Source organism: Chenopodium album, chromosome 1 (assembly GCF_948465745.1).
Source record: "Chenopodium album chromosome 1, dcCheAlbu1.1, whole genome shotgun sequence".
Classification (NCBI taxonomy): Eukaryota; Viridiplantae; Streptophyta; class Magnoliopsida; order Caryophyllales; family Amaranthaceae; genus Chenopodium; species Chenopodium album.
The window spans coordinates 59,270,513-59,295,142 of NC_137834.1; the positions used below are offsets into that span (position 1 = coordinate 59,270,513).

General features: G+C 34.7%; 1 non-coding gene across 1 annotated transcript; it reads left to right on the plus strand.

Annotated features, from left to right (window-relative positions):
• Positions 1-4,963: 4,963 nt before the first annotated feature.
• On the plus strand, positions 4,964-5,070 carry LOC145565183 (small nucleolar RNA R71). The gene has a single exon (XR_014094984.1). It is a non-coding gene; the product is annotated as a small nucleolar RNA R71 (small nucleolar RNA).
• The last annotated feature ends 19,560 nt before the right edge of the window (positions 5,071-24,630 follow it).

The following is a 24,630-nucleotide window of genomic DNA, read 5'->3' on the forward strand; positions in this document are numbered from 1 at the left end:
TTATTGCTTAGTGACATGCTAGGGTTTGTTATTAATCTTGTTAGTATCATGCCTAGGATCTTACTTTTATTATGCTTTAACATGAATATTGTTATAGTTATGATTGTTATGATTATTATTAATTATGATTGCTATGATTATGATAATCGTTATTGTTCATGATTATTATTATGGTTATAATTATTATTGATTATTTATTATGTTGCTTGATACATATAATATTTATTATTTATTGCTTGATCACACCTTTTATTGCATGTTTAAAGGGAATTTGTATTTGTAATCACGCTTAATAAGATAATTAATAATCTTGTTAGGTTAACTTTGATTATAATTCAAGTGATCGCCAATAATAGTTTATTTGTGCATTAAATTCAACCAACATAGATTTAACAGGTTTAGGATTAATCCTATTGATTGCATGTTAATCAGAAAGCGCACATGAGTACGATCAGAATAAAGTAGAGGCCTATTATTAGGGCAGATTCAATCTCTTTTAGGTTGGATTTGTACCTTCATCCCCGAACCCTGATTTGGTTCATGACCTTATGGAGTTGACGATCTCTTGGATCGTTAAGGGGTGTAACCTTCACCTCGTGAACGGTTTACAAGTTCCTTAAAAACTTGTTGGCGACTCTTTTGCTCTATCTTCTTCCCTTTTGGACGCCACCGTACTTTAGTGTATGAACACAGTGGGGTTCAAGCTAGTGGGATTTAAAGGCTTGAAATTATTCCCTACACTACTTTTCCAAGGGGAGGCCTTCAACCATCCTCCATATGTAAGTTTTGGATTATCATCATCCCCACACCCCTCACAATCCTTAACCCCATGTCCTAGATTTCCACAAAAAATAGCAAAACAAAGGCGGATTCCCGTACTTTACCTCAAAGAAATCTTCGTATCCTCCTCGCATTTTGACTTTAACTTTTTATAGGAGCGGTTTATTAGCATCAATCAACACTCTAATTCTGACTGACTTATCAATTCCCACACAACCCAAGGAGTCAAGCTTGACAAACTTCCCTATTTTGTTACCAATTGCTTCAACATTTGCGGAGTTCAATCTCCCCTTGAAAGGGAGGTTATACACCCTCGCCCACATAGGGATCTCACATAGATTAACATCCAGTGGCTTGATATTATCATCTATATCGCCTAGAATTAGGGCATGACGATCAAAATGCCATGGTTGCCCTTCCACAACATTCATCTTGTCTTTCCAATGATAGAATTGGAAAACGAAAGTATTTTTGCCTATGTTACTGACCTCTAAACCATGTTTTGGTTTCCATACATTCTTCATCGTCGCGACGAAAGCATTCACATTAATGTTCTGATTAGTCCATAACTTCCCTACCAAGCCTAACTCCACCCTTGCATCCTCATCTTGCTCTGCCTTCACTACCCATTCAATGGCTTCCTTCTCCTTCTCCTCCTTCTTCTATCCATTAGCATCCTTCTCTTCTAAATCTTCTTCTGTGACCGAATTGCCTAATATTATAGTTTCAAGGTTTGTGTTTACTATTTGTGTTGAGATGTTCGCAGTGTTTGAAGCCATGATCGATCACAAGATCGAGACAAAGCTATCAAATCGAAGAAAAAACCTTTTAGAAAAAAGGAAACCCTAGTAGGAAACTAGACAAACCCTCCCAAGGAAAACCTAGAGGGAACTGAATTATATAATTTAGAACACTTGAACATTGAAACAATTTTTTTTTCTTCTTTTGCTTTTTTTTTTCATTGAAGTTCACTTATTTTTTCTTGAACTTCTTTTTTTTTCTATCATGCTTTTTTTTTTCCAAGAAATTCAACTCTCAAAATCATCAAAAATAAACCATAATGAAGAACAATTACAACTTCTCAACACCACCCAATTGTGCAAATAATGAGCACACTACAAACTCCCTCACCTCACCCACTAATAGCTCCCCCAAGCCAAGCTTGGGACTAGTAACCAATGGGGCAAATATGGCTTGTAATGTGGCTAATAAACAACAAAAAGTCAAGGCAACAACATGGGTAGCAAGAAGGGAACAAATGTATCTAAAATCATCTGAAGGCCACCTAAAAGAACAAATGCCTTCGTCCTCCACAATGTGCATAATAATGAGTCATGAAACACTACTCATAGTTGCAAATCAATACTCAAATTCATTGACATACCAAGAACAAACACACAATCCTCACTAAATCAACTAGTCAAGCCCTATATTCACAAGTAGTTGGACAAAATTGACGCATGTTAAGGCTCTAAGGCAATCAAACATCAAATCATGATCAACTAATCCACAATATTTATCATTAATAACCAATAATCAAAACAATTTTGAAAAATTTCATCAAGGGGCACAGGGAAGCATGATTTATCATTCATTGGAATGTATTTTTTGATTTTTTTTATTTTTCAATTTTTTTGTATTTTTTCATTTTTTTTCAAAGCGATAAATCTATACTAGAAAGCAATAAAAACTATACTATGAAAGCAATAAAATCTAAAATAAGAAAGCAAAGAAACTAAACTAAACGCACCAAAGAAAATAAAAAGAAAAGGGAAAGAAAGAGTACCTATATATACAAGGAATCCCCCCAAGCTAAATTAGACAATGTCCTCATTGGCTTAAAGGGAAGCTAGTAATCCAAGTCACTACCCCTCATCATCAAACTTGTATCCACCACCATCCCAAATGTTGTAATGCATTACCTTGGTACAATTTTGGACAAAAAAGAAACAAAGTGTTAGTAAGAGAAGAGGCAAAACGAGTCATATTCACTATTTTGCTCATAACTTTTTTTTATACAAATGATAATGCAGTGATTCTAATTGCATTGAGAAGTAGACTTGAAGAGCTTTCCAATTATAGGTCACACGTACACTTTCGTTAAGAAACGCAAAAGTTATGGCATGTTGAAGTTGATCAGTTTTGCTGTCGCGCTCTCGCGCCCGACCGGGCGAGCGTCACCCGACCGGGCCCTTCTCTAGAGTACGATCAGGTGGTTCTTCGTTGCTTGCTGCTCGAGTTTTCATCTTACACTCAATTTTCTTTGATTTTTCCCTTGATTGAGCAAATATCACTTGATCGAGTTGGACTTTTATTACAGGCTCAATTCCTACATTTTGCTTCTCTTTCTCCGCTCGCTCATCTTCAAACCCGAGCCCTATACAATTTAGAGCTCTTTATATAGCATCCACATCATCTTTCCAAGTATTAGTTTTTCTTGCGGAAGATGCAACTAAAGATACTGCCTCTAAGGGATCTCTAACGAGAGCTTGAGGCTTTTTAGAAAAAATATTTACATCAACCACACCAACACTACAACACTTTTCCTCTAACATGGGGCTTTTAGGGACATTATTCAGATTAAAAGTAATATTATCATCCCCTACACATAATGGAAGTTTACCAATTTTCACATCTATTATTGCCCCTGTAGTATGAAGGAATGGTCTACTCAAAATAATCGGAATTGTCAAATCTTCCTTCATATCAAGAACAACAAAATCAACAGGTATATAAAATTTACCTACTCTAACTAGAACGTCCTCTAAAACACCTAAAGGGTATTTAACAGAACGGTCGACCATTTGCAGAGTAATATTGGTAGATTTAATTTACCCATATTTAATTTAGAGCTCACAGATAAGGGCATAACAATTACACTAGCACCCAAATCACATAAAGCTTTATCAATCATCAGATTACCAATATGACATGGAATAGAAAAACTACCCGGATCTTTTAGTTTAGGTGGAGATTTATTTTGTAATATAGCACTATATTCTGCAGTAAAAGCAACTGTCTCTACCTCACTAATAGATCTTTTTCTAGTCAAAATTTCTTTCATAAATTTAGAATATGCAGGAACTTGAGTAATTAACTCTGTGAAAGGAATTGTTACTTGCAAATTTTTCACAACCTCCAAAAACTTATCAAATTTTTTATCCAACTTACTCTTCAAATGTCTATTTGGGAAAGGAAGTTTGATAACTGGTTTCTGTACATCTCCACTCTTGTCCTGGAGTTTACCCTGCAAAGAATTATTAGAAATATTAGTACTACCCTGGAGCCCTGCAGGGCTAGTAACAACATCATTTAGTATAACAGAATCAGAATTAGCAATTTTTGTTATAACAAGTTCATCATCTTTGGGCATAGGAGGCCCATCATAGTGTGAACCACTCCTCATGGTAATTGCATTCGCATATTCTATAGGTTGTACTGGCTTTGATGGTAGGGCTCCCTGCTGGCGAGTTTGTAGAGTAGAGGAAAGTTGCGCAATGTGAGTATCTATCATTTTATTATGTGCTATCAATGAGTCAATTTGCGCATCTCTTCCCTGCATCTCCTTCTGCATATTGGCTAACATCGTTTTGATTTCTAATAGGCCAAAATCAGATGGAGGAGTAACAACCTGTTGTGGTCTCTGATGTGGAGGTTGGTAGTACCTCTGTTGTGGTTGTTGTACCTGTGGTGGGGGGTTAACACATTCGTACTATTGTACGACATATTTTGGTTATTTTTCAACCCTGCATTGTAGATGTTAGAGTATGGACTAATTTGCTTATAGGCCTAAAAAGCATTAACCTTCTCAAGTGAACTCCTACAGTTCTGCGCCCAATGACCTACAAGACCACAATTTTCACAAAATATTGTAGATTTAGTACCAATAGTAGAAACATTAGCAACGGAAGATGAATTAGAATTATTAATATTGTCTAATTTCTGGCTAATAGAAGTCAATTGTGCTTGCAAAAAGGATATAGAATCGACTTAGTGCTTTCCCTTATTTGCAAATCCTTTGGGATTCCCATATTGGGAATTATGAATAGTCATCTCTTTGACAACATTGCTCGCTATATTCTCATCTAAATTCATAAATATTTTGTTAGCTGCAGAGTCCAAAATCATTCTTGAATTATATCCAAGCCCGTTGTAGAAGGCTTGGATTATCTGCCACTTCACTAGTTTATGATGGGGACATTCTCTCTACAAATTCTTAAATCTTTCCCAAGCTTCATATAAACTTTCATCAGCTTCTTAGGCAAAATTTTGGATTGCACTCCTTAGCAAAGTTGTCCTCTCTGTAGGGTAATACTTATTATAGAAATTTAAAACAAGAGTATCCCAATCAGTAATACCAAGTGCAGTTCTATTCAATCCCTTATACCACAATTTAGCTTTACCACACAAAGAAAAGAGAAAAAGAATCTCCCGGATTTGGTCCTGAGTGACCCTAGCTTGCCTAATGGTATTGCAATATTGACAGAAATCTGCAATATGAAGATTTGGGACTTCACCCTTAGCTCTGCTAAATTGCTTCCTTTCGATCATAGTAATAAACTTGGGTTTAATCTCAAATTCCACTCCATCAAGATTAGGTGTAGGAGCAAGATGTGGAAAATCCGGTAGGGACGGTTGCGAATAATCGCTAAGCTTTCGAGGTAGAGGTGGTGGCGGTGGAGTTATGCCTGATTCTTGATCTGTACTAAACAAACAAATATGAGAAATTGTCTCAAAGAACTTGCGTTCTCTGAGATGAGAAAAAAAATAATCTCTACCCTTTTAAAAACCAGAAGTTGTGGGCACTATTTGAAATCTATAGTGTTCTCCCGTTGTTACCCCTCTTCCTTTTTCCTCTTTTTTTTCCTTTTCTTTTTTCCAGAAAAATCGGTTTCAATTTTTCAACCTTAGTGTTCTCCCGTTTTTACCCCTCTGCCTTTTTCCTCTTTTTTTTTTCCTTTTCTTTTTTCCAGAAAAATCGGTTTCAATTTTTTCAACCTTGTTTCGTATTCTGTTTTTCTTTTTACTTTTCCAACAGAAATCTGAAATGGCGGTTGGGTCTATTTTGTGTTTTTGTTTTCTTTTTTTTGGTAGTTATAAATTATAATTGGTAATTAATGTGTTTCTTTTAGGAAATTGGTTTCGGTTTTTTTGTGTAAAGTAGTTTATAATTGGTAATAAATATGTTCCTTTTTTTTGTGGGAAGGGAATAAATATGTTCCTTTTAGAAAAATGGGTTTTGTGTGGAGCTTATTATTGTTTTTATAATTAAGTAATAAATATGTTTCTGGTGAATTTGTGTTTGTGAGTTGTTCCAAATTTTTTTTTCGATTTTGGGGTTTTCCTTTTTAGTAAAAAAAAAAAATTGTGCCTGTCTCGGCTCTGATTTTTTAATTTTTAAATTTTTTTTTCTCATTTTTTGGGTTTCCCTGTTTTTTTTCTTTAAAAAAAAGGGTGAAAAGTAGCTGTGATTTTGGTTAGCACTTTGTTTTTTTTTACTTTTTGTATTTAGCTTTTAGAAAAAAAAAAAAAAAAAAAAAAAAAAAAAAAAAAGAAAAAGATGTTGGACTTAGTGGAGAGGGATGGGGTTGAATGGTTTTATTTTATTTTTTTGGGAGGAAGGGATGATTTGGAGTTGCTGATTCAGCATCTCTTGTATTAGCCTACCATATGTTATTTGGAGTTGGTCATTAAATTAGTGATTAATTTAATATTGATGAATTATTTTGAAAATCAGTATGTTAGAGCTTTTTATATTATGGCCTAGTGTAGAGTATTAATTAGCATAGGAGGTGGGATTTAATCCAGTCAATGAGAAGGGTCATTTGTAGAAATGTGGTCTTCCCTATTTTAGGGATTATTAAAGTGTGCTATTGGTTTTGTTTCTTTGACTGGGAATAGTGTGTAGGACTGTGTACTGGCTTTCTTTTATTATGTGTATTTTTATTATTATTATTATTATTATTATTATTATTATTATTATTATATATATATATATATATATAGGGGATTTTGTGGCTTGCCTATCATTTGCACTCTTTGTTATATTTGGTTTTCTCTTCTTTTGGTGCTAGAAATTGACAGCAGAGTGTTTATAATTGTGAACAAAGAAAGATCAGGTAACTTAAATCTTCCTAATTGCTTGGGATAAATGCATTTGTTGCATATGTACCTTATTAGTTATTACATTAGTATGGTGTATGCAACAACTGCCAATAATCTAATGGACCAAGATCTTGATTATCCATGACTCGAGACAATTCCATACATTACAGGACTGTGATAAGGACTTTCCCACTAATTCAATATAATGTTAGTGCTGATGAAAGTGCTTATTTTGTTGGTCTTTCATGAATCGATTTTAATTTGGTCTATGTAATAAGGTGTTAATAATCTATTCTTGCTTTATTATGGAATGTACTCTAAATTTGTAATGGGGTATGATGGCTGGTTTAGATGTTTTCATTGCTTATTCCATGTTCTTTGTTGTTAGGAGCATTGTCTGTTTAGTTTGATGTTGTTTACTGAGTCATGTTATGTGTTGATAGGAGGGGGAGTTGTTGCTTTGAGTTTTGATTATTTGTGGTTAGATGATAGCTTTCATGTTAGTGGGTTACTTTTTGTAGAGAGAGATTATGGTCATTGATTGGAGTTTTGTTGTGTTTTGGTGCTGATCTATGTGACCTTGTTATGGGATGCAGTCTAGGGTTCGGATATGGTGTTTGTGCTGAGTATCTTGTGTGTCTATGGAATAATTTAAGTAATCTTTTTTTTTTTGGTCTTCCTTTTTCCACTTTTCAAAGTTGTTGATGTAGTATGCTGGTTAATCTTGACATGTGATGTGATTAAATATGTAGATTTGCTTTTCATCTTGCTCTTATCACGATATAAGTTGGTGAAAGAACTTTTTTATTTCTGTTACCTTTTCTTTTTTGGATAAGAAAGCTTTTGTTTCATAGGAAATGTTCTATTTTAGTTATAGGTTATGGCTGTCTATGTATTCAGCTATGTAAGTGCCTTTTATCATAGACAGGAATATTCATTGTGTGTGTTTGTTGTTGTTGTTTTTAGATGCTCTTTTAGGGTCAGTATCATAGGTTTATTTGATGCTATAGAACAGCAGCAGGGATTTTTATAGAAATAAATATCTATAGTTTCCCTGTGTTAAATGGTTAGTATTTTGGACCTATATATTGAAATTTTACACCTGTATTTACAGGTCATAGACTTTCCACCCACACAAGTAATGATGCCATTTCGTCCTCTTTTGAAGCAAATTACCAACTATTTGAACTTTCCTGATCCAGATTACCAGTTTGTTGATGATCCAGGGAGCATTGCTTGTGTGCGTGGTTGTTCAGACAGATTGCGGTCCCATTGCATCTGTTTACATTGGTGGTTATACTAGCAGTATAGAGGAGTCTTGTGAAGTTGCTGCTAGAAAGGTTGTTTATGATCTTATGAAGAAATATGAAATAGTTGTTGAGGATGTAACTTATTTAAGGAAGCAAATGTATGATTGATGTGGTCAGTTGTTTTGGTTCAAAAATGAGGAGCTAGAACGCATTGAGAAGGAGAAACACAAGGTTTGTATGTATGAGGACCTTTCTTTTGAAGCTCAGAACAAGCATAAGAAGATTGTAGTTGACTTTGTTGTTGTTTTAAGGGCAATCTTTAGGACTGTTGAGATAAGGTGCACTCCAATTGAAACCATTGAGCATGGTCCTGATCAGTATACTTCTTGGTTTATTGTCATGCCTCATAAAGACGGGATAGGTTTTCGGTGTTTATTTAGTGATTATTGTCGAACTACAGCTGCAGCTAAGCAGAGTTTGGTTAGAAAGGCTGTGGACTATCTTAGCGATGTGTTTAACCTTGTAATAGTTGATGCTAATTATAAGGTCACAACTGCTAGATTTGATGCCATATTATATACTTTAGAGAGGGAGAGCTATGTAAGCGTGAAGGAACGTGTGTTGGGAATTAAGGAGGAGATGGAACCTTCTACCATTCTTGTTGAACAAGATTGCCTCAGTCCACTTGGACAGGAATTCCAGGTTCCTATGTCTATCCCACCTGCTCTGCCTCCCAAGAAGCAGCTACTACGACACATATATGCTGATACATCTCCTGTTGCTGATGATGGTTGTAAGATGGTGTCAGTCTTTCCAGGATTTAGTTGGTTATTTTAAGCGTGCGAATTTTGCTCATAAGAATTAAGTGTTATTAGTGTGTGCCTACAACTTAGTGTTGTTGTTGTTGTATTACCTAGCTTCTTTTGCTTACTTATGTAGTTGGGTCACTATTCTATTACTAGGATTATTATAGGAACATGTCCTATCTGTTACTATGGTATTAAGATTGTGTCAAGTGACAATGTGTAGGAGTACTTTTGTGAAAAACTTTTCTGCACCTAGGTTCTTGTATAATATTTGATGAACTATTCTAATGGAGTTAATCAAATATGTTCTTGTATGAATTCTGTTTACATTATTGTTTTGGTTTTCAAGAAATGCAGCATTAACATTTGTTAGTTTACGCATTGATTATTTGTGGGTGTGTAGCTTGTGAGAGAAATGAAGTTTAGGTGTGTAGCTTGTGAGAGAAATGAAGTATCTGCTACATACCGGTAAAAGCTACCAACATATTACCTTAAATAACAACAATATATCGTTAATAATAACTTAAACCTTACACAAATTCTTCAAAATATGCAAAGCTACTATAACTTTTACTGCTTTAGATGGAACAGGAGCACTGCAACTTACTGCATTTACTGAAAACTCTGTTCCACTACTTGGCATGTCAGCTGCAGATATCTACCATATGAAGGCAATGGTAAATAGTCCACAACTCTGACTTTATATCAATAGTCACCATTACTCTTTGATTTAATTAAATTCTTGCTTTCAAAACTAACCTAAAATTTATCCATGTTTCAGGATGATACTACTAAATTCAGCCAGATAACTAATAGGCTACGCAGTACATACTTCTTGCTTAAGATTGGGCCTCCAACTGCTTTAGAGCAGAACAAAGTGTTGCAATGGGGCATAAAAGGTGTGGAGATGGAAGACACCATCATAGTTGATGATGCAGGGAATACTTCTGTACCTGTTCCTACAGGGTCTGGTTCTAAAAAAACAAGAACAAAAGCCGATACAAAAGGGGGTGAAAATAAGGAGAACTCTACATGTGCAGCCAAACATGGGCAAAACCTCAGCAAGACCATAAAAAAAGAAACAATTGAAGCTTACGACTTATCAATCTTCAGCCAAGAAGAAGAGGATGCTTGCTTATTGATAGAATCAATGGTTGCAGCACAGAAAGCAACTCAGTCAGACACAATAGATTCTGGATCCAAAAGGAAAAAACTCGATTCTGGTGATGAACCTGAAACTGCACACCAGAAAAAGATGTCATTGAACATCAAGTAGAGTCAACAATCAAGGTTGCAAGCATCATGAAAGAGAAAGAAAGCACTCCAGGCTATCGTGCAGCACTTAAGGGAAAAGGTGTTGCTTGTGAAACAGACACCGTTTCAACTGAAGCAAGGGTAACTGTGAAGCAGGAAAAGGACAGAAAACAACGAGCCCTCATGTTTGAGGATGACACCTCTGATGACCTTTAAGAAAAAAAACCAGTCCGGACATACCAGTTTGGTAACAGCTTCACTTATTGAATCTTTTGCTATGTACATACTTATTAAGGGTATGCGTAAGTATTATGTATCATGTGGCTATTATAAAAGACAAGTATGATAAGCCTGCTTGTCTTAGAATAATACCACATATATAAGAACAATATCGGTTATGGTTACAGCTTTTGAAGGCTATAGTCTTGGAAAGGAACATGCCTTGTAAAAATACTTGTTCCTAAACAACACCAACTACTAAAGTGTCAACTTTGACACGCAATATAATCAACCTAACTTTTGTTGTCTGATTGGTTAGATTAGCCACAAAACTAATCAGACATAATGGTCTTATATAGGAACAAGTCTACTATAGCGCTTGTTCCTGTATAACACTACATCTTAGAATAATCTTTTGCTATCTACTTGCTTGGCACTATGTATCTAGAATATTAGAAGAATTAAGCTTTGTGTTCCTGTTATTGTAATCAGTAGCTGTCTACTTATGATATCAAGATAATGTGATATATTATTATGGTTAAGTATTTTCATCTATCTCCTTTACCTTGCTTGTGCAATCATGTAACCTAATATGCTATTATTCTCTACCACATTTATATAAATCTTCAAGCCAACATTGATTGATAAATAGCAACATAAAACTAAATCTTTGAAACAAAACATAGACATTATAAATGATATACAACAATTTTAAACAAAGCATAGAATATAACAATAACCCTTTTTACACACTTTTCTTTAGGCAGTGCTAACTAATTACATAGATAGAAGATTCATAAACCATAGATAATGTCTTATTTTAATAATTACAAGATCCTATTTTCCCAACTACTTACATAGACAAAAGATTTATTGTTTAGAATTTTCTGCCATAACCTAACACCCCAAAAAAAACCCAAAGCAAATTTCCATACCATAATTTAACACCCCAAAAAACGCTAACAGTCTATAAGTTTATACTACCATTTATAGACTTCAGCCAAAAACAACCCTACAAGAGCAAATAAAATGCTTCTCTTAAACTAAGTTTCCCACACCAGGGTTTCAATCAGAAATTCTCATAGCAAACATCGATGAATCTTCACTTGTTGCTTGACTTCTTTCATTATTGTTCCCAAAATCAGAAGACAGCCCACTATCATCATCATCATAATAATCATCATTGCCTGATTCAACTGATACATCTGATTCTACAACCACTTCTTTCTCACTCTCAGTTTCTGAATCAGAATCTGCATCACTTTGAGCATCTTCATCGGTCTCCTCATCTTCCTCGGTCTCATCATCTTCCTCAGTCTCATCATCGTCCTCCGTCTCATCATCTTCCTTTTCCCCATCTTTCTCAGCCATATCCTCCCTTTCTTTCTCTTTTGCCTCACCACCTTCCATCTCACCATCTTTTTCAGCCTCATCCTCTTGTTTCTCTTCTGCCTCGCCTCCTTTCTTAGTCTTTATTTTACCATCATCACTGTCTGAGTCAACGATAATGACTAGCCATTCTCCACATTCATTCTTCTCGACTTCTCGTTTTTTTTTTCTGCTTGATTCTCCTTTTTCTTTTTTACTCTTAGCTTTTGACATACCTTGCTGCAAAACCTCTAAGTGACTGTTCATCTTCTTCTTCATATTTGTGACATACTCAGGAAAGCTTGCAACATTTTCTTCAGGAGACTTCGACACATTAGGTCTCCAGATTCTTAGTGCGAATACTTTTCCAGAGGTGGTAGTGATATCTGTGCTACCCATTGTTGTTTGCAAGAAATTAAAATGAAAACGCTTTCAGAAAAAAAAAAAAAAAAAAAAAAAAAAAAAAAAAAAAAAAAGGGAACAAAAGGGACAATGAAAGACGGAATAGCAGAGCAAAGCAACTAATATACACCACGCAAAAGACCTTACCCAATTGACCAATCAAAATCATCTCTTGGACAATTATGACAAAATCTAGAAAGAATATAAAACTCATCAGTTACAAAGTACACCTTTCCAATTTCTTCACATCAAAATGTCCTGCTTCGTAATTGTACATACATTAAAATATTCTATAAATAAGAATCGACTGTGTTCTCTATTTTATTAAAGATATACTGCTAATTCTAAATTAAATCTTTATCGCTTTATAATAGGAATAGAACTAATTTAAAATCCACTATTACACCCGACCTCGCAAAATTAAAACACTTTAGATCTCGGAATTTTCAGAAACAATAAAACTCGCTATTTTATAATCTTTAGTCAAGGAGATATAATCAAATTACTAAGCTCGTATTTATCAAAAGTTACATATCACACGAACTGCACATAACAAATTCAGTATACCTAACAATCTCCATTCTAATTTTATCTAATAATTAATATCAGATACAAGATCAAATACTATTATACTAGCCACTACATGTACTAACTTAATAAATCTACTACTATACAAATAAATTTAGCAATATCATTAACCACACACATTCCGTGTTTATTGGGCTATCCGCGCGTGGCGCGCGATGGCTCAACTAGTAAAAATAAAAATAAAAATAATAATCTAGACTACAAAAAATAATCAGAAATAAAAATAAAACCGTTTCCCCGGCAACGGCGCCAAAGCTGACTTGCAGCATACTCGCCCGATCGGGCCCGCTTCCTTCACGCCCAACAGATCCAATTGCAGGACTTGCTTTTCACTTGGGTCTAAAGCTTAACCTTTGTTGTTTGTCTTATGATTTGTGGCCTCATTATTTAGTCTGTAGAAGTAGCTTGTAAAACATGGACTTCTTTACTAATCGAGCCCTTAATCACCGAATTGGCCTTGGGCTTCAAATATGTGGTCATAAAATACGATCAATTCCAATATCTTCATAATGGTTTAATAAGCTCTAGAATTATCATAAATCTGCAAATTCCTAGAAAATAATACCAACTCTACAAAAATACTAGAAAACGTATATTAGTAATAAAAATAGTTCTGCAAAGCTCAAATAAGCACAAATATGACCGTGGGACGGGGAGTAAAAATATATATAAAATAGACTCATAAAAAATGGCGTTTATTTTGGAAGAAAGAAATCGAAATGAAAATGGCGAAATAAGTGGAAGTTAGAAATAAGTGGACTGGGCTAACAATTACTTTATGAAAATACGGCTTAAGCCAGTTAATGAGGCTTGCCGCACGAAATGTTGGGGCCTCACCCAATCGTTTGTGATATTTTATGATACAAGTACTGATTTTTTAATGTACTATCATAATACCAAAATGACATTCTTTAATATATACCAACTAGAAGTATTGTGGTTGTCGGTATCGATATAATCCTTTATTGGTACTTAAATCATGTTATCTTAACACAACCTAGTACCAACTTTGGTTGTTAGTTAGATTTCCTTGACAAGTTATATATCTATACTCAAAACACCATAGCAAATTGTTGAACTTCCTCTAATATGTTATCTTCACAACTCTTTATAATTTAGTGTTTTAATGAACCTATCAATTATAGAAAAATTTCTATTCACAACTTCTTATAATTTATTATTGTGTGATGTTCTTCCCCAAATGTAATTTAAATACTACCTCTGATTTTTATAGTTGCAACTTTGGGGTATTATTTGAGAGATATAAAAAATTTCAAAGTTGTAACTAAAAAAAATCGGAGGTAGTATATTTTTTAGTAGATGTACCATTATTGTACCATTCATAAAAAAAATTTATAAGTGGAAAAATAAGATGGTATAGTTAATGTAACAATCATACAAATTGTTATACCAACATTATGCAAACCTGGCATTTTTTATTAATAATTTGGGCAAGTTATAGAACACAACCTCCTACCAGAACGAACGAATAAATACAAGTTTCTCAATTGAGATTTGAGAAGCCTTATATGTTTCTCAAAGGATAACAATTGTCTTTTCAGCCAATAAAATATGATAATACTGTAATTTTATGATTTTTCCACTTTACCTTCTTTCTTTCCCTCTAGTTATACTCCACCAGACCACCACCATCAATACTCTCCATCGCGCGACCACTATTGCTCTTTTGCTCCAACCCCACGACATAGCACCACCTCGCCACCCAACTACCCAACGGTTAGCAAATACCTTTCCCTAAGGGGTTAGTATAGGCCCAATTTACATACTTTGCTACTAGAGTATCTTTTGTTTGGTTGGTCGGCTTATTGTCGCGAAGCAGCGATCCATTGAAATAAAATTTGAGTTTTCTTTTCACCATTGAAGCAACTTCGGAGTTAATGATCGAATTTCATTTTCAATATCAAGTAGCTTCGCCGTTGGAAATGGCCGTCGAAAGTGGTTGGCTAGGTTAGGGTTGGTCTGTGTAGTGTTGTTGGGTTGTTGACTAAGATTTTGGTAAAGACACCACCATTGTTACATCGAGAAAACAAGAAGGAAAGTATAGGAAGAAAGGAATGAGGAAGAGGGGTGAGTCAGCAACATTTGAGAAACATTCAATGTTTTTCAATTGAGATGGAGCTTGCATAGAAAGAACTTGAATGGCGGTGAGGGTTTAATGCCCGGTATGCCCCCTTTCTCTATCTTATCCCTCTTAGATCTTTTTTTTTTTTTGAAATTAAAAAAACCACAATTTTTTCTTTTTGTTTTGAATTCAAAAAACCCATTGACTATATAGGATCACTTTTTGTAGGGTTTTAGGTACTATAATGCGGAATTTCACGAATCATATTTGTTCGCACCTAAGCAGATTCTACAAGCATAACACATAAAGAATCACATAATACATACCTTTGACGCGTGATTTCAACAAGCGATTGACTGGCCATTAGGGAGATAATAGAGCCCCAAGCGTTTCTCCTCTACTTAGTCCACGGGATAGGATTGAACCTCCACTACTGCTAGGTAGTTGGGCATGAACACTTTAAACCACCTTCTACGGAGAGAGGAGGAGAAAACTGACCATGAACACCACCACACCACCATCGTACCGTGCGCCACCTTGCACTGGGGGGGGCGTACGGTTGTACAGATAGGAGGAAGGGAGTAAGAAGAGAGATTATGTGAAGCTAGGGTTTGGTTGCTCACTAGTCAATTCTCAATTGACTGGTTAAGTGTTTTATATGAAACCCTAGGCAAGGTCTCTATTTATACATTATATGTATAATTAGAGTCGAAACCAAGCCCACAATATTTCCCTCTTAAATCCCATATGGTCGACCACTCCATGAGGCCCAATAATGGGCTTCTTTCTTTTGTTCAATCCATCACCCTTTTGTGTGACCTTATATGATCCATTTTATTGGGCTTTGGATTATTTGACTAGCCCAAAGATCATTGATCATGTCTAGTAACAGATAATGACGACCCAAAATAACGAACTTAATTATCTCCATAATTTGATTTATTATATACATAGTAATTGCACTTGACGAAGATATAAATCCTTCACTTTTAAGTTCACAAATATATAAAGAAAATTACTACTCCTTCCGTCCCATAATACCTGACACAGTCTCCATTTTCGTCTGTCCCATAATACTTAACGCGTTACTAAAAATGGAATGGGACAACTACTAAAAAAATATTTTCCTACATTTTCTCTCCTCTCACCTACACAACTCTCACCCCACTTTATTGTTTTCTTACAATATAAAAATACAAAAGATAATATTTTATACTAACAAACAAATATTTTAAATGGATCCATTTGTAATTTTCTTAAACTACGTGTCCACCCCAGCGTCCCAAGTATTATAAGACGGAGGGAGTACAATACTCTTACTTGAGTCCTAGCACTTGAGTCTTGAGATAAAAAGATTCTTTGTTTCAAAGTAATAATCGATACAATGCCCAAACCACATACTCCCTCCGTCCCTTAATTACATTCCTATTTAATAAAACAAAGATAGAATGATATTAAATGAATCACATGTCATCAATTCTTTGAAAAGAAAAAGGACCAATCACATTTGTTTATGAAAAATAAAAGGACCAATTGTAACACCCCAATAATTCTCTCTTAAAAACCTGTGAGAAACCTGTATATAACCTGAACAATTTCAAGAGAATTACTGGTGTGCTACCGCCACGTGTTCAAACGTTAAGGCTATCTCAGAAATTTGCAGCGGAAAACCAAAACAGTTTTAAATAAACCTCAAAACAAAGGAATTAAATCAAAATAAGTATTACAAGTTGGAACCATTAAGGCCCTTATTCAAAACCCAATAAAAGTAGTAAGTGATTAAATTCAGAGTTCCAATAAATTCAAACCCAAAAGAATTAGTGTCAACTAAAATCGAATTAAAATAAATTCAAACTTCGCAAAATAAATAATATGGAAACAACCAACTCTCTACTCAAGATCCCACAACCCTGATGAATGCTGCATGTGTAAGAACCTGTGGTTATTCTGCTCCCCAATATTACAAGTGTAAAAATTGGATCGTCACAGGGTCATTGAAAGGCGAAGGCCATGACCAAAGAAAGACACACACAAGAGCACGCAGTCAGCAAAGCTGAGTACATACAAGCTGCGAAAACAAATTGAGAAAATACCTAACATGCTACTAATATTCAAGCACAAGCATCATTAAATACAGACTCAATTCACGACTCGATTATCAAATTTATTAAGACCTCACTAATTAATATTAACTGACTCGTTTATTTATTTCATTGGATTTAGCAATAGACAAGGTTGTCCAACCCATGTCCCATTTGGAACATCAATAAAGAAAAAACCCCATGCCTCCTTTCGGAAACATCAATAAACATCCAACGACCACGGGCGCGACTCCGTGACCGTAGTTAGTATGAGATCTCACCTAACTCCTAGTTTTAGAAAAATAATATTTGAAAGAAGAGACTCGTAGATCAGACGGCCTCGATAAAAGTACACGGCTAATACCCCATGTACCCCAACCCCTGATTGTCATTACTCCAGATGTGCACCATTCCAGAGTTTTATTGCTCATCCATCTTGCACTTTACGTGATTTACAGGTTTAGACTTAGTGATGACTCATATACATATCAATACAAACATCCCAAAAGCAATTCAATCAAACATGGCAAATTCTCAATTTAGATTCTTAATTTATTAGTGACAAACAACATTTATTAATTATTTCATTACTACCTCGGTGTATAAACACCTTGAGTGCATAAGGCACCCCAAAACCTTAACCTCGTCTTACAAGAGTTGAATTTCTCCTTTACTCATCCTGTTTACATAATCATGAACGAGTAATAATTTGATATTTGCACCAATCACATACCTTTGTCTTTAAGCGCACCTTGCATAATTAAAGCACAAATAATACTTGCATTATAAACTAGTGCACATCATTTGAAATTCACAATGTATAACCAGACAATTTAACCCAGTCAATCCTATACATGATACTAAGTTCTCGATCCGTCCTTAAACATGCACCTACAAGCAAGGTTTCGTATTTTGTACGTACCTTGTGTAAACAATCCGGTTGGCCACTTTAAAACTAGAAGTCGCCTTCTACAAAGTCCTCTCCTAAACCAAACAATTAGGAATAAATCAATACCAAAGCAATTAAAATTACAGCAATACTAAACTACTTTAAAACCTATTAAATTACCAAAATAAAGTCTTTAGATTGTCCCCAAAAATCAAAGTTAGTAATATAACATCCCAACTTTAAGTTTACATGTTAGAATTATGAAAATATAGTGTTTTATATCAAATTACGGCAACTTTAAAGTGGGTAAATAAATCTGGAATTTTGTTTTAAATATATAAAATAACCCCATAAGCATAATTACTTGAATTAGTCATTATATAGCAAGTTAGTGTGTTAAAAACCCAAGAATATATCAATTCAATGCAATTAGAAGCTTCAAAATAAAAGGTATGAAATCTGAAAATTATTTTTAAAGTTAGAATATAAAGTTCAAAGCTTTTTCAATCACAAAATACTCACAATGATTATTTTGTAGGTTTAGAAGCATAAAAACACGAAATTAACACTACTTGTTCATAAAAATTGAAACTTTAATAAATCTGAAAATTTATTTATGATTAAGATAATTATATTTTAATGTAATTTAAACATAGTATGATTAGATAGTTTGTTTAACACGTAATCAAGCCCTAAAACATGAAAAATCAATGTTTTAAACCCTAAAATATGCAAAATACATAATCTGAAATTTTATTTAATAATTTAGACATACAAAATCCATAAATTTATAATATTTTGTAATTTATACATACTATTAAAGCCTAATAACAATAATTTTATAATTGAAATCAAATAAAAATTGAATCTTTAATCTAATTAATAAGAAATAAAGGAAGAGAAATAAGAGGAAGGAGAAGAGGGGAGAGCGAACTGCAAGTGCGGCGGCAGGGGGGCGCGGCGGCGGTCAGGTGGCGCGGCGGCAGTAGGGGAAAGCTTCGGCTTTTTTTTTCTCTGTTTGAGGCTCGTGAATGAAGGGGAAGAAGAGAGTGAAAGCTTCTTTTTTTTTTTTTTTTTTTTTTTTTTTTTTTTTTTTTTTTTTTTTTTACGTGAGAGAGGCAAGAAGGGTAAGGGTTTTTATTTGGGCTTTATTTGGCTTTGTGTTTCCTAATTAGATTAGGAGTAATATTTGGGTTTTGGGCTAAAATGTTAAAATTGTTGTAAATTAGTTAAAAACATATTAGTTTACTTAAATCTTTTCATAAAAAAATAACTTATTTAATGAAACTGACATAAAAATATTTGTAAAAATAATGTGTAAATAAATTATAATTAAGTTAAAAATATGGGTAATTACACCAATCATATTCAATTATAGTGCTGCACATGGATTTAGAATGTTATGAGTGAGAAAATATGAGTGAGAAAATTATGGTTTCTGTGCAACCGTTAATTAAAAAAAAAAAATTAAAGTAATGCCACATCACAACTATTTAGGGATAATTTGGGGATATTTGATAAAAATTCACTTACTAAAAAGGAAAGGATTTTTTTGTAAGTAACAACCCCAAAATTTACCCTGTAATGAAATAACCACCTGTTTTTTTTTCGAAATTAAAAAATACCACCCATTAATGCCAAAACCAGTAGATCTCACCACCTTTTTCTAATTCCGGCCAGTATTTTTACTAGTTTGGCCAGTTTTCCGACTTAGGGGCCTACAAAATTATAAAATAACCCAAAACCACCACTACCACCTCCGGCACCCCTCCCCTTTCCCGTTTCCATTTTCGGCATCCACTCCCTTCCCGACCTGTACCTGTTCCTGCAATCTCCTCCACTCCTCAATCTCACCACCACCTTCACAACCACCAGAACCCACCTCTTCTATAGTTCTATCCATAGTCACCAACTCACCACTGTCAACCCATATCTCCACAATAATCAACAAATATCTAAATCTCCTCCTCTTCCTCTCCCTTCTTCAATCAACTACAAACTCACTCAAAAATCTTATCAAACCAACAAATCAAAACCCTAAAAAACAGTAAATTAAAAAAACAATTTGAAGAGTGCAACATTGGAATGAGCAGAGGAAGAGGCGACGTGCGTGGGTGTTTCGAGAGGAAATGGCGACGTGCCTAGGGTATTTTGAGGAAGCGACGAAGTGGGTGGGGTTTGGTGGTGAAGCGGCGATGTGGATAGGGGTTAGGGGTTAGGGGTGGGGGCTAGGCAATAAGTCTATTGTGCACCCTGTTCCATCTAGGATAGCTGGACCACAGGCGATTGTTCAGATTTTATTACCAAATGTTCAAAAGTATGGACGTGGTGCAGGTGTTCGGATTTTTGTACAAAATGTTCAAAATTTGCAATTGTTTATATTTTTTTACGAAATGTTTAAAAGTATAGGCATACATTGAGATTGTTCAGATATTTTTACTAAATGTTCAAAATTTGCGAGGTTCAGATTTTTTTTACTTAATGTTCAAATTTTGCAATTCTCCAGATTTTTTTTACCAAATGTTCAAAAGTATAGGTGTGGTCATTGCAATTGTTCAGATATTTTTACTAAAAGTTCAAAATTTGAGATGTTCGGATTTTTTTACTAAATGTTCAAAATTTGCAATTGTTCAGATCTTTTTACTGAATGTTCAAAAGTATAGGCGTGGTACATTGCGATTGTTAGGATATTTTCACTAAATGTTCAAAAATTTTGATGTTCTTATTTTTTTTTTTTTAAAATGTTCAAAAGTATCAGGTAATCGATCATAATAGATACGAATTGATCGATCAAATTAATTTCAACAAATTCAATTGATATTAAAACAATGATTTCATCTACAAATTCATCTCAAAATAAAAAAAAAGGAAATTTTAGATTTTAACACCTCACAAAAACGCAAAAATTGATTTTAACACCCCCATAAAAAAAATGGATTTTAACACCAGATAAATTTCTAAAAATTTGGTATTACCACCACTTAACTGATTCCATTTAGGAATCCGTTAAGTGGGTCCATAAGCCACGTGTCGTGTTATTATTGGCCAAAAAAGAAAAAAAATAAAATAAATAAAAAAAACAACCAAAAACTACCCAGCCACCACCACAGCGCCACCCCCACACCACCGCCACCTTCCCCCCAACTCACCACAGCCCTCCCCGAAACCACCACCCGTGTCGCACCACTGACAGGCTAAAGTCATATCACCTAATCAAAAGTAATTCCTAAATCCTCTAACTAATGTAGATAGGGAAGTAGGGTCGAATCCACAGGGAAACTAGTCTTTCTATTCCTAATTAATTAAAGCAATCTAAATTATCAAGTAACAATTTAATAATATGGATATAAAACTAAACTACGGAGATTAAGAGTAAAGAGAAAACAATGAATAAAGGCCTAGGGCATAGGTTCACCAATAAATAACATTACAGGGTAAAACATAATAATCAATCATCAATGTATCAATTAATTAGATCATAAAGGGTTTTCGCTACGTATTACAATCACATAATTAATCTACCGGTATTAAATCTCATCTCTCGAATCTCGACTTAACCATTTATAAATTAACCTGCCTATTGAAAATAGACCTAAACATCAATTCTCATCTCTCGAATCTCGAATTAATATTGTCAAACTCATGCATAAAAGATCAGGCCTAATCTAGTCACAGAGCATTAAATCAATCAATAGGAAATTAATCTAACATTGACAATAAACAATCATAAATTACCCCTTCATATTATTTATGGATCCCCACAAACCCTAGAAAGGAAACTACTCACACATAATTAAATCTAAACTAATCAAAGTAATAAAATAAGACATGATCGAAGGAATAAAATAAATAACTGAGATTAAGAGAAAAGAAATCGTTACCAAAGTAATCAGGAAACTAATCTAAAAGCTAAGTAGAGAGAGAAAATCTAAGAGAAGAATTAAGAGAGAGTAAAAAAGGATACTAAACTTGCTTAACGGAAAAGTATTTTTACTAAGCAAGAATCCTAAACTAAAACAAACTTAAACGACGATTAAAAATCTACTAATGCTGACACGCGCCCGATCGGGCTAGGCACCGCCCGATCGGGCCCGCCTTTTTACTCCAAGTGAATGTTTCTCGCGTCCGCCGGGCGCAAGTTCGAGCGCCAGCTTCTCTTCCCCTCCCGGCCGGGCGCGCCTTCGGGCGGGAGCTCTAATGGCCGGGCGACACTCTTGGGCTACTCCTTGGACTTGGATTGGGCTCCAATTCTTCGGGCCAATCCGGATTTCCTCTTCGGGTCTTGAATACTCGGTCCAAATGCCCCGGTATCACATATACCGAGCCCTTAATCACTGGTTCGATGGCTCTAACCGACCCTGGGCTATAAAAACTGGTCGTGCTTCTCCAATGCTCGTAAATACTCCATAATATCTCGGGAAAATGCTCCACAAGTGCAAATCCCTACAAAAGTCAACCAAATCTACGAAAATATCAATTAGTAATAAAAGTGGCTCTAAAGAGCCAAAAACACAACTAATTATGACCAAGGGACGGGGGTAAAATACTATATAAAATGGACACATCAACCACCACCCCCAACCCACCTGAACCCTCCTCCTCCCTTTCCCGCAACCGTATCGCCCCCAAAAACCACCAAACCCAAAACCCTTTTCCCCAAAACGGCCACGAATCTGGCCACAAATGGCCGAAATTGGCCAATTTTGGGGATTAGTGGCCTTAACCGCCCGATTTTGGCCTTTTAAGGCCGGATTCGTGGCTGTTTATGGGGGACGAAGGTTTTGGGTTTGGTGGTTTTTAGGGGCGTTACAGTTGCGGGAAAGGGAGGGGGGGTTCAGGTGGGTTGGGGGTGCTGGTGCGACACGGGTGGTGAATTCGGGGAGGGTTGTGGTGAGTTGCGGGGGAAGGCAGCGGTGGCGCGGGGGTGGCGCTGTGGTGGTGGCTGGGGTAGTTTTAGGGTTTTTTTTAATTTTTAATTTCTCTTTTTTTTTAACAAATAAAATGCTGACACGTGTTACTGTGGGCCACACTTAACGGAATTTTTGGATGGAAACCGTTAAGTGGTGGTAATACCAATTTTTTGGAAATCTATCTGGTGTTAAAATCCATTTTTTTATGGGGGTGTTAAAATCAATTTTCGCGTTTTTGTGAGGTGTTAAAATCTAAAATAACCAAAATACAAATTAATGAGAACTGTAAAACACAACCAGGTAATCGATTACGAATTGAAATCAATCAAATTAGCTTTCACAAATTCAATTGATATTAAAACAATTATTTCATCCACAAATTCATCTCAAAATAAAAAAATAAATTAATATTGATAACAATGAGTTCATAATAACAAACCTGGATTGATATCTTTGGGAATTTAAAATTGTTCCATTGAGTTAAATGCAGAAATTTAACGGAAAAAAAAAAAATCAAAGAACAGAGGAGAGAGAAAATAAGAATTTGAAAAAAAGAAAAGAAAAGAATGAAGTAAATTCAATAAAGAAATAAAAGAGATGAGAGAGAGAGAGAGAGAGAGAGAGAGAGAGAGAGAGAGAGAGTTTCTGTAAAAAAAAAAAAAAAGGAAACAAATTTTTGTAAAGATGGTGGGAAGAAGAAGATAATGAAGTTGTGTTTTATTTATATAAGATTGTGTTTTAATAGGGGTCTAGCTATTTTAGATGGACTAAGGTCCATAAAAGAATTTGTAGGGGCTAGGTGGGGTTTCGCGAGCAAGGGTTGGGGCTTAGTGAGGTTTGCTGGCAGAAGTGGTGGTTGGTTGGGGTGAGGGTGGTGGGGCAGGTGGTTGATTTGGGTGTGGTGGCAGGAGATGGGGGAGCTTTGTTAAGGGGATTGGTTATTTATTTTTTTTAAAGCAATTATGTGGTGACATGTGTACTTTAAGTCAGATTATTGGTCGAAATTAAAGAAGGGTGGTGAAACCTATTGATTTTGACATTTTTTAATTTTGAAAAAAAACTGGTGGTTAATTCAATACAAGGTCAGGTGGTTATTTACAAAAAATCTACCGTAAAAGGAAAAGTAGCAATGTAACTTTAAAACACCTAAAAAGAAAAGCAAGAATGTAATTAAGAGGTGAGGAGAGTACTAATCTATATCTATATATCTATATTAAAACCTAAGGCAAGAATTGTAATCATGTCACGTGTCATCATTTTTGTCACATGTCATCTTTTTTGCCACATGTCGTCATGAATTGATAAATGATGTGGGGTCATGTGATTCATGTTATATTAAAACTAATCATCAATTTTTCCTCACAAAAAATTAATGTTTATAAATGCTAATTTTTTAATCCTCATTCTTTCGTTTGCTCATCTATACTTTGAAGAAATTTATAATGGTGGATAAAAATTCATTTAACAGATAAAACAAACTAATATGAAGTATAAAAGTTAGGTTACTGCATATTTCATAATGAGTTTTATTAATGTTCAATAAAATTTATAAAAAAAATATTTTTTTTAAATTATAAAACCATCAATAAATTTCTTTTTAGTTTATTAAAGTTATTTTTTAAAACAATTTACTATACTTTTTTATATAAAAAAAAATGACTTGGGACATCGCCCGAACCTCAAACTAGTTTGTGTAAATTAAAAAGCTGCAGCAAGGGTGATCACTATAAGAAACATTACCATCCTGGTACAGACAGACAACAGCTGAACATCACTTTCATAATACACCACCACCAAAAAAAAAAAAAAAAAAAAAAAAAAAAAAAATTAAAATACTCCTTTGCACGTGCTCCTCACCAATTTCCCCACCATCTTCCTTCTCTTCCAAAAATACA